The sequence below is a fragment of the Oncorhynchus clarkii genome, chromosome 3, assembly GCF_045791955.1.
Source record: "Oncorhynchus clarkii lewisi isolate Uvic-CL-2024 chromosome 3, UVic_Ocla_1.0, whole genome shotgun sequence".
Classification (NCBI taxonomy): domain Eukaryota; kingdom Metazoa; phylum Chordata; class Actinopteri; order Salmoniformes; family Salmonidae; genus Oncorhynchus; species Oncorhynchus clarkii.
This window is the reverse complement of record NC_092149.1, coordinates 62429454-62444036: the sequence shown is the minus strand read 5'-3', so window position 1 is coordinate 62444036 and position 14583 is coordinate 62429454. Positions and strand designations below refer to the sequence as shown.

Here is a 14583-nt window from a genome sequence, read left to right as displayed (position 1 = left end):
AGAGAGAGAGAGAGAAGTAGAGGTAGAGAGAGAGAGGTAGAGAGAGAGATACTAACAAATAATGATGGCGCATGACTTAAAGTCCGTAGGTAGCATGGGAGAGGAAGCATGAAAGAGAGAAAAAGAGATAGCGTTAGAGGGAGAGAGAGAGGGCGGAGAGAGATCGAGAAAGAGAGACAGGGTGAACAGAGAGTGAGATAGAGAGAGCAAGACAGAGAGACACAGCAACAGTGTGAGAGAGAGAGATTTAGAGAGACAGGAGAGAGAATGAGGGAGCAAGAGATAAAGAGAGAGAATGAGAGAGTTAATCCCAGGAGTGTTGTCGATAAACAAAGAGAGGGTAATAAGGGAGAATTTACTCAGGAACAGATGGCAGAATGACTCATTCATATCACTGACAGGGGAATGGAGAGAGAGGGTGGAGAAAGGAGAGAAAGATGGAGAAAGATCGGGGCAGTGAGGGAGAAGGAGAGGAGGGAGAAGGGGGACCTAAAGTAGCTCCTGTCTAGAGTGATTGATATCAGTCATGTCTTCCATCACATCACCACCCTGTATCTGACTGCTCTGTCCTTGACTCACACAAGAAAAAATAACAAATAGAAAATTCTACCCATGTTAGTGTGCTTATTAATAAACCTCATGTTTCAAAGGCTCTCTTCTCAGAGAAATCATTCTGTTAAAGTGGGACGAAACACCAAAGAATATAATGAGAACTTTTACAATAGAAAATTATTAGACATCCCATCGTAATAAAAAATGCATACTAAATACGACTTCAAACCAATACATGCATTCAAAACATTCAATCAGGCAACCACATGCTCTCGTGCTTTTGTCTTTTTAAAGAACAGATCAATGTGGCCCTTTCACCCTGCTGCCTGAGAATGTCATGTCGGTAGTAGCTTTTCCCCATGAGGAGCTGATCAAAGTATTGGCATACACCTAAAGAGGATCGCTCCCCCAGAGCCCTTCATTCATTGCTCTGGGATCTGGTGTCAGAACAGGGATCACACAGCTAACTGTGACAACCAACACAGAGAGAGGAGAGGAAAGGGGGGAGAGGAGAGATCAAAGGGGGGGAGTGGTGGGCTCCCTGGGTCTCCTAGTCTCCCTAAGCCAAGGCCAGGCTAGTAATGGGCTTACATGCGGGAGGAGGGGAGAGAAGGAGGGGATGAGGAGAGGTCAGGGTAGGTGATTTGGAATAAAAGGGGAGGAGAGTCATTGATCAGCTGTCCTCTGTTTGCCGAGGAGCTAAACACCATCTCTCTCTCTCTCTCTCTCTCTCTCTCTCTCTCTCTCTCTCTCTCTCTCTCTCTCTCTCTCTCTCTCTCTCTTTCTCTCTTTCTCTCTCTCGAAAGGTTGCTGGATCGAATCCCCAAGCTGGCAAGTTAAAAATCTGTCATTCTGCCCCTGAGCAAGGCAGTTAACCCACTGTTCCCTGGGCACCGAAGACATGGATGTCGATTATGGCAGCCCCCCGCACCTCTCTGATTCAGGGTTAAATGCGGAAGACACATTTCAGTTGAAGGCATTCAGATGTACAACTGAATGGGTATCCCCACCCCCGTCTCTTTTAAGCCTTTCAAACCAAGACGTTTTTCAGTTTTTCTGCATTTTGTTACGTTACAGACTTATTCTAAAATGTATTAAATTAAAAATATTTCCTCATTAATCTAAACACAATACCCCATATTGACAAAGCGAAAAACAGGTTTTTAGACATTTTTTGAAATATAAAAAAAGGTACATAGGTATTCAGACACTTTGCTATGAGACTCGAAATTGAGCTCAGGTGCATACTGTTTCCGTTAATCATCTTTGAGATGTTTCTACAACTTGATTGGAGTCCACCTGTAGTAAAAATCAATTGATTGGACATGATTGGGAAAGGCACACAACTGTCTATATACAGTGTTTTGGTTTCGGTTCCACAGTTGACAATGCAAAACCAAGCCATGAGGTGGAAGGAATTGTCCGTAGAGACAGGATTGTGTTGAGGCACAGATCTGGGGAAGGGTACTAAAACATTTCTGCAGCATCGAAAGTCCCCAAGAACACACTGGCCTACATCATTCTTAAATGGAAGAAATGTTGAAACACCAAGACTCTTCCTGGAGCTGGCCGCCCGGGCCAAACTGAGCAATCAGGGGGCTAAGGGCCTTGGTCAGGGATGGTAACTCTGACAGAGCTCCAGAGTTCCTCTGTGGAGATGGTAGAATTTTCCAGAAGGACAACGATCTCTGCAGCACTCCACCAATCAGGCCTTTATGGTAGAGTGGCCAGACTGACCCACTCCTCACATGACAGCCCGCTTGGGGTTTGCCAAAAGGCACTTAAAGACTCTCAGACCATGATAAACAAGATGCTCTGGTCTGATGAAACCAAGATTGAAATTTTTGGCCTGAATGCCAAGCGTCACGTCTGGAGGAATCCTGGCACCATCCCTACGGTGAAGCATGGTGGCGGCAGCATCATGCTGTGGGGATGTTTTTCAGTGGCAGGGACTGGGAGACTAGTTAGGATTGAGGGAAAGACGAACAGAGCAAAGTACAGAGAGATCCTTGATGAAAACATGCTCCAGAGTCCTCAGGCTGGGGTGAAGATTCACCTTCCAACAGGACAATGACCCTAAACACACAGCCAAGACAACGCAGGAGTGGCTTCCTGACAAATTTCTGAATGTCCTTGATTGGCCCAGCCAGAACCCGATCGAACATGTCTGGGGAGACCTGAAAATAGATGTGCAGCGACACTGCCCATCCAACCTGACAGAGCTTGAGAGGATCTGCAGAGAAGAATGAGAGAAACTCCCCAAATACAGGTGTGCCAAGCTTCCAGCATCATACCCAATAAGACTCGAGGCTGTAATCACTGCCAAAGGTGCTTCAACAAAGTACTGAGTAAAGGGTCTGAATATTTATGTAAATGTGATTTTTCAGTTTTTTTAATAAATTTGCACCAAAAAAATTTAAACCTGTTTTTGCTTTGTCACTATGGGGTATTCTGTGTAGATTGATTAGGGGAAAAAAATATTTGATCAATTTTAGAATAAGGCTGTAATGTAACAACATGAAAGTGAAAGGGTCGGAAAAGTTTCTGAAAACACTGTACATTTATGCACAAATATTTATATAACAACCATCATTACGAAGTAAACTTGGAGTCACGTGATGACATGTTGTGTGGTCCTCCCACTACGACTTGTCCAGAAAGCAGTTTATTACAGATGAAGTAAGTTAAGTTCCAATAGCAGAGTAGGCACACACACTACATGACGCCATTTTGTTGTGAGAAAACCATCAGTAGAGTTAAAAATGCAATGGAAACCCATTAAATTGATATATATTTTATTCAGTACATGGGAATTCAACTGCAAAAGTTATTTTTATGTGCACTATGTCATCACGCACAGCCTTTTATCCGCATTTGATGGAAGGAAACACGAGTGGGGAAATATGCATATTTTTGAATAGTCACATGAAAATCTGTTGCCAATTGGATGGAAACCGAGCTAGTGATCCGAACATTTTGCCAGAATGTTATTTAGTTTAACAAGTGGATTATTTTGCTCTTCACTCAGTCGTTTAGTATCCTAGGCCTCCTCCCAACCAAAACCTGTGACTTTACTTAATCAATCAATGTGATTTTGTTTAACTGAATCTCTGTCTGTATAGGCTATTTGGTTAATGGGTTTCTGGCTGGGCAAATAAGTGGAAGGGTGGTATAGCTCATCTATTAATTTGCTCATCTATCAATGATCAGAAACATTTAGCATGCAATAACTGTAGCCTAAATCAAGTGAAGGACTATTATTATTGCGCGTATAGGCAACTGCAAAAACCCGCGGAGGTTGTGAAACATGAACACGAGACTTACATGCTTTTGAAAAAATGTATTGCTATTATTTTCTATCATTATCATGGTGAAGAACGGCCTGCTCGTAATGCAAGACCTACCCCAGCTCCCTAACAAAGCGGAGTGAAGGTAGGAAAAATATGAAATGTGGATTTAAAAAAAGCATGGGCTTGCTTTATATGACAGTGGTTCCACCTGTTGCCATGACGCAAGTTGTGTGAGAAAAATATTATTTGTATTATATTCTGTATATTTCATTATATTCTTAGCCTACTATTAAATAGCCTGTATGTGTGTTGACTGTGATCCTATGTGTCTTGTATGTTTAATGAACAAAGTAAGTATTGATTTCATGTGCATGGCGCAGCCATTTAGCATATAGGCTGCACAGACCAGTAACATAATCACATTCAAAATATGCAATTCTATTTGGAAAATATATTTTATTTGTCTTATAATGTTTCTTAGGACCTGCCTAAAATAAATGAATCATGGATTTCTTTGTGATGGTGTATTTAGATTTTTGGAAATGTAGCCTTTATTTAACTAGGCAGGTCAGTTAAGAACAAATTCTTATTTACAACGACGGCTGCCAATCACCCTATGGGACTCCCAATCACGGCCGGATGTGATACAGCCTGAATTCAAACCAGGGACTGTAGTGACGCCTCTTACACTGAGATGCAGTGCCACTTGGGAGCCCAATGGATTATTCAATGGATGTATCTACTCCCAATCCTAAACGTGCCAGCATGTGCACGGGAGATATAAAATACTTACACTAGCAAGAATGTGGTAAATTGGATTGTATGAATTGGGCTCTATTTTTTTTTTACAGGCAACATACTGTAAAGTCTGTCTGTAAAGGTTATAAATCTCTCTCTCTCCTCTCTCTCTCTCTCAGTCTCTTTCTTTCTCTCTCACTCATGCTGGTGTGATGAACACATAGCTGTCTATCACTCCTCACAGCTCTACAATCACTATCATTCAGACAGACCCAGCACAGCAGAGCACAGTAGGGATATGGAGCTGCTGTCATATCTGGGTTGCAGGGAGACAGACAGTCACACTATGTGCCAGTTCAGAGCCACAGTCCTACACAACATGCTGTACTGTTTAGGAATGAAATTTGGCAGCCTGAACTGTCTACTACTATTTTAATTCAACTGAGCCAAAAATAGCAGAATAGTATTTTTACCTGGGAGCTGTGACAACTTCTCATCCTGGAAGCATGTTCAGCATTAGTGTGTCTGATTTCTTCAATTGTAGCTAACATCAGAGGGGTTTTCCATTATAATTTAATAAAAACATAATATGCCAACTGAAAAATCAACCTTTTTAGCAGGTAGCACGAGTGCCATTTTTGCTTTTACAGTGAGTGTAGTGAGTGGGGGAGCCATATTCTGTGAATGACCCTAGGATATCCTCTAGTTAGTAGTCTGGTGGCAATCAAAATGATTACCCCCCATCTGAACCTGGTTGGTCCCGAACCCTTTACACAACCTACATTTTCTTTGCTCTGACTGAAACTGTACAAACCTGGAAATATTTTCTAATTTCCTGGGAGTTGACTCTCCCCTCTATTTTTTACCCCCACTCCCCATCTCATCTTCTCCATCTATCTCTACCTCTCTCCTACTTTCTCTCTATCTCTACCGCTCTCTCGCTCCCCCCCTCTCTCTCTCTATTGCTCCCAGTCTCTCTCCGTCTCTCTCCTGCTCTCTATCTCTCTTTCAGCAGATGAAATATTCAGGGGAGCCGGCATGCTGTGCTGTTTCCACCCACATGGCTGGTAGCTGACACCTAACGTTTCTGACTGCTGCTGCTCTGCTACCTCCTCCTACCATCTCCTCTCCTCTCCTACCCTCTCCCCTCATCTCCTCTCCTCTCCTACCCTCTCCCCTCATCTCCTCTCCTCTCCTACCCTCTCCTCTCCTCTCCTCTCCTACCCTCTCCCCTCATCTCCTCTCCTCTCCTCTCCTACCCTCTCCTCTCCTCTCCTACCCTCTCTCCTCATCTCCTCTCCTCTCCTCTCCTCTCCTACCCTACCCTCTCCTCTCCTCTCCTCTCCTCTCCTCTCCTCTCCTCTCCTCTCCTCTCCTCTCCTCTCCTCTCCTCTGGCTGCTCCCTACTCCCTGGCCGTCCTGGTGTGACTGAGGTCAGAAGACAGAGCCAGTCAATTTCTGCATCCCAAATGGCACCCTATTCCCCTATGTAGTGCACTACTTTTGACCAGCGCCCATAGACATAGCATTGTCTCTGCTGCAGGCTGCAGATGAGACCATGATACGATCCAGTGCACAGGAACACACCATCGATCCTCCCATCGAGCTTGCCCAATTCATCTGGTGGGAGGCCGGGTGACTAATCCCAATCCATGTGGGCCAGACAGAAATGGAGCGAGATGAGAGATTACATAGAGTATAATGGAATAACAGACCAGCCCTCCAGTGTTATGACCATAAACATAGAATTACTAGAATGGAAAATGCCCCTCAGACCACAGGAATTTGACTCCTGGGTACACTGAACGACTGGTAATTCTATTGCTATGTCTATGGTTATGACCCTGGGCCCTGCCTCTGCTTTGCTCCGCCACAACATAAGCATCAGAGGATCAGAGAGGGTCAGTGACTGCAAAGTTCCTTCTCACGACACACAAGTCTAGGGTTGGGCCGATATATATGATTAAATAAAATATTGTGATATTTGACATTGACGATATATCGTGAGGTGCAGGACTATACTCTATTTGAACTTCAAAAATAAAAAAAACTGTGTAGTTTTATCTGCTAGGCTGTATCAATATGTTTAAAAAGACGTCTAAATGAATTAACAAAGCCTTAGTTTTTCAGTATACTAAGATTATTTAATAAGAATGCAACTATAATACCGTAAATAAGCCGTCTAGAATGATCTAGTCATTAACAGCGCAAAACGATTATATCGAATATCAGGATATTTGGAGTAGCAAGATATCTCCCCAAATATTGCCCAACCCTTCACCAGTCATGTGACAGAGGTGTTGGATGAAGATCCTCATATTCAGCATTTTTCTGCTCACCGGAGTGAAAGGACATGAAAACACACACGCACGCACACACACACACACACACACACACACACACACACACACACACACACACACACACACACACACACACACACACACACACACACACACACACACACACACACACACACACACACACAGGGCTAAAGGCTGACATCTGATGTCTGTTCTCAATAAGCAAACATGTAAATCGTGTTTGTCTCCAGTCCTGTCAGAAGTGTGTACAGTACAGAACACAGAGGTTGCACTGTGTTACACGCAGAGCAGACAATTCACCATGTGTCATCCGAGGAGTTTCCTATACAACGTTACTTGATGAATAATTGATTTAAAGTATCTCTCAAATACATACAGCCTTAAAAACACAACACCTTGCAAGATATGCTTTCCCTAAGCTATGCTTACTATAGCCATTCAGAATAAAATCAAAATGTGCACTTCACGCCAACAATAACACTCTGGATATTCTACATAGCTACATGTTCGTACAGCCCCTACAGACCATCAACAGCCTACTGATGCAGAAGTCTGACTGTCTCACATTCAGATTGCTCACAAACAAAGTATATGTACTTTTTACTACATAATGAGTACACACAATCATTCCTCAAATCATTAACCATGACAGAGTATTCAGGAAAATGCCCTTTCACAAAATGCCCATTTATCAGCAACAACTGTCATCAGTTTTCTCTCCAGTCCTTTTCCCATGAAAGAGAAAAATACTACACAACAAAATTGTAAACATGCATAAAACATGAGAGACATGACGCTATGCCGACCCACCTTTGTTGTAAGTGCGTGTAGCCGTCCCTATGAGCTCAGTTTAGTACAGCAGGTAGGCAGACACCCTCTCCTCTGCTCTCTCCTCTAGCAGCGTATGTGTATGTGTGTGTGAATACTCCAGCCCTCTCTCTGCCTGGCTATTGTCACAGGCAAGGGAAGAGAGCCCTACTGAGCATGCTCCAACTGAACAACCCTCCCCGTCGGCATGGGAACCGGGAAGCGGGGCAGGCAGCAGCCCTGTTCAAGTGCTGAGGTGCTTTCTACTCAACCTCTTTATCCTCTCTGTTACTCCTCTCTCTCTATCTGTCTAACTCTCTTTCTCTCGGTTTCTCTCCGAAACACACGTCCAACTCACTGGGGGGGCTAAAAGGGTACTTCCTCTTCTCGATTCCCCGTGTGCCCACATTCTCTGTCTGTCTCCCTTGTTCTGTCTGTCTCCCTTGTTCTGTCTGTCTGTCTCCCTTGTTCTGTCTGTCTGTCTGTCTGTCTGTCTGTCTGTCTGTCTGTCTGTCTGTCTGTCTGTCTGTCTGTCTGTCTGTCTGCCTGCCTGCCTGCCTGTCTGCCTGTCTGTCTGTCTGTGTCTCTGTCTCTCTCTCTCTCTCACACAAACACACATGCGTGCCCACACACAATAAGGCAGGGGCGCTGTGTCACGGTCCTTTAATTCTGTTATTCATTCTCCTTAATTAATCACACAGCCTGACAGTGATGTAACAAGGACCTGACTTATAAAGTAGCATCACACATGCCCCGCCCATCTGAGGATGTGTATTTTTCAGCAATCTATTTCCTGTGTTTGAGAGGTGCAATATCCACTTGTCATTTAAATCTCGCTGGATTGATTGCTTTCATTTTACTCCTGCGACTCTTTCATACTCTTGCTTGCGCCTGTTGTTTTTTCCTGTTAATGTTACGACTGCGGAAATATTTGTAATGACCTGTCAAACACTTTAAACAGTACACTGACCTGTTAAACAATGTAAACTATGTATAGATGGGTGTAATCTAGACCCAAGCATGTTTATTTTTAATCCGAGGGTATCCTACTATTGACACACTTGTTGAATTATGCAACAGAACGTGACAACAACAGTATTGACAGAGCAGGTGAGTGCAGGTAAACCTAGACACAGCAAGCATTCATTTAGTCATATACATAAGTACACCCAGTGTGTTTAAGAAAATAGGCACATATGTTTTTTTTTACCCTCTTTTCCAACCCAATTTCGTGATATCCAATTGTGATCCAATTATGATCTTGTCTCATCGCTGCAACTCCCCAACGGGCTCGGGAGTGCGAAGGTCGAGTCATGCGTCCTCCGAAACATGAACAGCCAAACCGTGCTTCTTAACACCTGCCCGCTTAAGCCGGAAGCCAGCCGCACCAATGTGTCAGAGGAGACACCCTTCAACTGATGACCAAAGTCTGCCTGCAGGCGCATGGCCCACCACAAACCCTCCCCTAACCCGGACGACACTGGGCCAATTGTGCGCCACCCTATGGGACTCCCGGTTACGGCCGGTTGTGACACAGCCTGTGACCCTGGTCTGTAAATTTCTTTATCTTAACACAAAATGTATATATGAATGAATTCTAAGAAAAGGAAAGTCATATTTTACAATCAATTGAATACATGAATTTCCACCATAATCTCTGAAATCCATTAATTATTTGTCAAAGCCAGTAAAATATTTATGTGCTATAATTCAGTCGAGATCTGATTGATTTCCAAAATTCAAAAATTTTGGAGTATCTTCATCCATTGTCGAACTGTTGCATTTATTAGAATTGTTTTGAAAACATTTTAACAATGTGGATGCCCGTTGCTAAATAAAAGCTGCCCATTCATTCACAATGTGTCCTGAATAGCACTAATCTGTCCCATTAACCAAAATGGAATTAAATTCATCTAAACAAATGAATGTAATAAATAGCATTTATTATATAAATTACATGGACATTTGTTCTGAACTAAATGATTATCTTAATAATACAAATATGACATTGGTGAAGTTAGAACGGATCAAATACATGCCCTCCAGCAGGGGTTTTTCTCCTAATTTGACATATGGGTGCTCCCAGGAATTGAACCTACAATCCTGCCATTGCAAATGCCATGCCTCTACCCACTGAGCCACAGATGACCAATGTTAGGTACTAGAATTCATCTCTTATGTCCAGAAGGGATAAATTCACTGCTATTTTCAGAAGGAAATATACAAAATCAAGATCAAAATGCATTCTGATGCATTGCATTCCCAGGGGTCCGTGTCAGCTCACTGAAGGTATTTAGCCTGCAGGTTGCTCTAGTAATTACTCTGTGATGATGCTTGGTATTTACAGCCTATTACAGTTACAGGGCATATGGACCACAGGGATAATCCTACAGCAGCTATGACCCAAGCACCCGCCCTGTTTCCTATGGGAACAACAGCTCCCAGAGCTGCAGTGAAACTGAACAGCAACAGACAGCAGCCATAAGGTCAAAATGGGTGATAGCCAGGGGGTGGGGGACTGTGGGGGGGTGTGTTCGGGGTACCACAACACCCTTGCCTACCAGTCAAGGCCAATCTCCAGATGTAGGACCTTCATTTGAGCCAGTTTGTTACAGCAGGAATATAATCCTGCAGCAACAGGAAATGTGAATTATATGTGGATTATAATTAATAGACATGTTCTGTAGGCTTTGATAATTTTTTTGTTAGGGCAAATCAAGTTTGACATTTTAAAGGGGGAATTACAAACTTTAGAAGCCTTTTTAAACATCAAATACACTACAAGTTTGCATTTCCTACCGTGCAGGAAAATTCTCAGCAACAAAGGAGCATCTCTACTGAACTAGCCCTGTTCAATACCATTGGACCTTTTTAAAACACCAATTACTCTGCTTCCTTGTTTTGGTTTGGTCTCTCAGTAATACATTAGTGATGTAGAAAGGAGAAGCCTTGACTTCAGCCTCCAGCCTATCCATTATCAGCACTCAACACAGCTACAGGGTCAGGCCAGCCTCTATCTCTCCAGGGGGTGCTGCATACACAAAATACTCCCTCCTCTGTCTGCACGCACGCACACACACGCACACGCATACACACACACACACACACACACACACACACACACACACACACACACACAAATAATGCAGAACTGTTCAAATGTTTCATTGGTGTAACGGCTTATGGCTCAGGCGAGGTCACAGGTCAGGGGATCGATGGTGGCATGGAGGAGGAGGAGAGGGATTATGTATTGCAAATAATCACCTGAGATTCATACTATCAAACACCACTTAACACAACCAACCATCAGCACACAGTAGTCCCACACCTCAAAGTGTATTGCCTGAAAAATGATTCACAGTGAACATTTGCATAGCCAACACAGTGTAAAAGCCTGACATTGAAAAATGTGTATAAAATGCCTATTGATCTGCCCACTAAATTCAAACACATCACTGTACATGACACTAAAGGAGAAAGGTTGGCAGGGCGACATGCCCGTTTGTGGCCTTCAGCTTTGGGGTGAGAAAGATTTATCTTCTCTGGTCTGGCTGGCTGGCTGTCTGGCCGGTTAGCTGGCTGGCTGACTGCCCGTATGGCTAGTTAGGTGGCTGGTTAGGTGGCAGGCTGTCTGACTGTCTGTATGGCTGGTTAGGTGGCTGGCTGGCTGGTTAGCTGGGTGGCTGAATGTGGTTTCTCGGCTGAGTCCAGGGACGTTGCGTCCGCTGCCCCACTCCGCCCGACCTGGCCCGGCCAGCGACTGTATAATTTATGAGGGCTCCACCACCGGACTCAATAATGCATGGAGCCTTGAGTCACGGACAGTCTTTTAGGGAGGGAGGGATAGAGAGAGAGAGAGAGAGAGAGAGAGAGAGAGAGAGAGAGAGAGAGGAAGAGAGTGAGTGAGTGAGAGAGAGAGAGGAAGAGAGTGAGTGAGAGAGAGAGAGAGAGGAAGAGAGTGAGTGAGTGAGAGAGAGAGAGAGAGAGAGAGAGCGAGAGAGAGAGAGAGAGGAAGAGAGTGAGTGAGAGAGAGAGAGAGAGAGAGAGAGAGAGAGAGAGAGAGAGAGAGAGAGAGAGAGAGGAAGAGAGTGAGTGAGAGAGAGAGAGAGAGAGAGAGAGAGAGAGAGAGGAAGAGAGTGAGTGAGTGTGCAAGAAAGAAAGAAAATAACCGTGTGCCGCTGTCACTTTCTTTAGGGATACTACATTTAGTGTGGTTCATGACTCAGGGAGTGAAGGAGGGACTGGCACAGTGTGAGAACAATACTGAATTATGGGTGGCCCATCTCTTTCTCAGGTGGATGACGTCAGCAGCCCATGATGCTGTGAGAATGCAGCATGGAAAAAGGGATTTCCCCCCAACACAATACCAATGAGCACATCAGGAAATACATTCATTCCCCCCCACACACAGGATATAAGAGTCTCCTTAAGACCACCACCGTCTATAAACGTTTTCCGTACTACAGAGAGGAAGAGGAACCATTTTACAGGCACTGTGTTTACAGTCACATTGTGTAAATTAACAGAGCATCCCTTCCGCTGCATTCTGCTACCTTCAGGACCACACAATGGCTACTTGTGTGATACCCCCTAGAGAGGAACAATGCATTGTTTGTAGCCTCATGTTTGTTTACTGAGGGGGATACCTAAATACAGGACCACCGGACGTCGTAAAAAATGTCCTCTACTGATTTGTTTTGTGGAGAAGGACATAGATAACAGGGGCTTGGTGCTTGGCAACCGCTAGAGTATTTTATGATCAGTCAATTAGAGAGAGAGACAATCGATTGAGTGATGAACAGACACAATGCACAATGAACACAGTGACACACATAGATACAAAACAGGACAGGCTCATACATTTATATAGTCACATTATTGGTTGTGCTCTTCAAATGATCTATTGACACAGGTCAATATAAGAATAAAGGCTAGGTTAGGTTAGCGTTTTCCATTTTACTCTTACTGCGGGTGATGATGGCTTTCACTAACAACACCACACAATTTACTAGGAGGGAGGGACATGCCATCCATTGCATAGAGCCACAGACAGTAATGTAACCTATATCCCCTGGCAACATGGTGGCTCTAGTGGTCATACTGTAGCTCTCTGGCTTAATCCCAAATGACACCCTATTCCCTATAGGGCCCTAGTCAAAAGTAGTGCACCATGTAGGGAATAGGGTGGCATTTGGGACACAACCTCTGAGTCTGTCTGTACATAATGTGACTCTCTGGCTCCCTGCATACTGTAGCTACAGCAGATCCCTAGCACGGCCAGGTCTGGGGTCCTGATTAAATGTTATGCATGTCGAGGGAGCATGCTAACACAATCACGCTGCTAGCAACAGCAGCAGAGTACATCAAATCAGCAACTCTCCTGATGGGAACCCATGAAATCCAATTTCCCTATCTATCCATCGTCTCTATCTCTCTGCAGTACACTGTCTGGGAATATGATCCCGCTAAAGGAAGCATTCATGGCTTACCTTTTACTACTCTAGTAATCAGTAGCTGGCTGATACCACAGTCAGGTAATACCACTGCTGTAAGGTAATTATAGGCTAGTGGCTAGGCTAGTGGCTACCAGTGGCTTATATCTGAATACAAATACATATCCTCTGGTGGCTAGAAGCGCTGTTATTACTACGACTAGCAATACTGAAAATAACCAGACCTGACAATCTCTACAGGGAAATTACATGGTATGGTTAATTCTTCCTACAGGGCACAATATTATGATTGAGTTTCACTCATCTGCAAATTGGCTGACAATTACATTGGGAAGACCTAATCAACTGTCTCACCAGATATATATTAAATACTGGCCCCAGGCCACTGATGATGTCTAGGAATGGAATGGTGCATCTGTGTGTGTGTGTGTGTGTGTGTGTGTGTGTGTGTGTGTGTGTGTGTGTGTGTGTGTGTGTGTGTGTGTGTGTGTGTGTGTGTGTGTGCGTGTGTCCGTGCATCTGCCTCAGTAACAAGTCATACACACAGAGGTGAAGCAGCCTTTGAATTGGCGATACTGATGACAAACTGCCAATGGAATCATCCATGGATCATCCTCTCACAGCCAGGAGGAGCTTAGCCCCTTATACCCAGACGACGTCACGTCACAACCAGATCGATATTGTTCCATCCTCACCCATAAGGAGTCTCACTGCACAGCAAATAGACCTGGCTGGTTACTCTCTGAGTAATCAATCCAAATCACTCATCCTTAAGGACCCACTGACCCATGTGTGTGTTTGTGTGTGGGTGTGTGTGTGTGTGTGTGTGTGTGTGTGTGTGTGTGTGTGTGTGTGTGTGTGTGTGTGTGTGTGTGTGTGTGTGTGTGTGTGTGTGTGTGTGTGTGTGTGTGTGTGTGTTGAGGGGGTGGAACTCAAACCAACCCAGTAATCTTTATGGTAATAGTAAGGAAGCACCATCAATATTAGCACAACAAAGTCAGGGGAGCCTTGAGAAGTCCTTTCATCACAGATCCCGCCACCAAGATGGGAGTATTATGATGCAGAATATTCAGTGTGCTCAAGGATCCTGAGTGATATTGTGCTGGGCTGACAACGGTTTGATGAAGGCGACGGGCAAGGATGAGTCTATTACAGACACTGCAGGGTTTTTTTTGCATAGAAAAGTCTTGGACGTCTTGGACGAAAAGTCTTCTACGTTTTATCTTGGTCCGCCTAAGCCGGATAGTAAAACGTTTTCAGTGTAACCTTAAACTGCTAAAACCATATTTAAAACTGTACAGTTTTCTCTGTGCCTCATCACAAAATGTGTATAATTGCAGGAAATTAGATGTAAAACAGCATCATTTTGTCTCTGTGGCCAAGAGGAGGACACCTAAAAGTTCTGGTTGCCAACCGCGC

General features: G+C 44.1%; 1 protein-coding gene across 2 annotated transcripts in view; it reads right to left on the bottom strand.

The window, feature by feature from the left end:
- LOC139400928 (uncharacterized) overlaps nucleotides 1-14583 on the bottom strand; it is an 80269-nt gene that overhangs the window by 46079 nt on the left and 19607 nt on the right. Inside the window, exon 1 of one of the 2 annotated variants that reach the window (XM_071145464.1) lies at nucleotides 7715-7825. The exons of the other annotated variant lie outside the window; for it this stretch is intronic. The gene's annotated coding sequence lies outside the window, so the exon portion shown is untranslated. Of the gene's footprint in view, nucleotides 1-7714; nucleotides 7826-14583 lie in introns of those variants that run through there. 2 annotated transcript variants of the gene reach the window in all.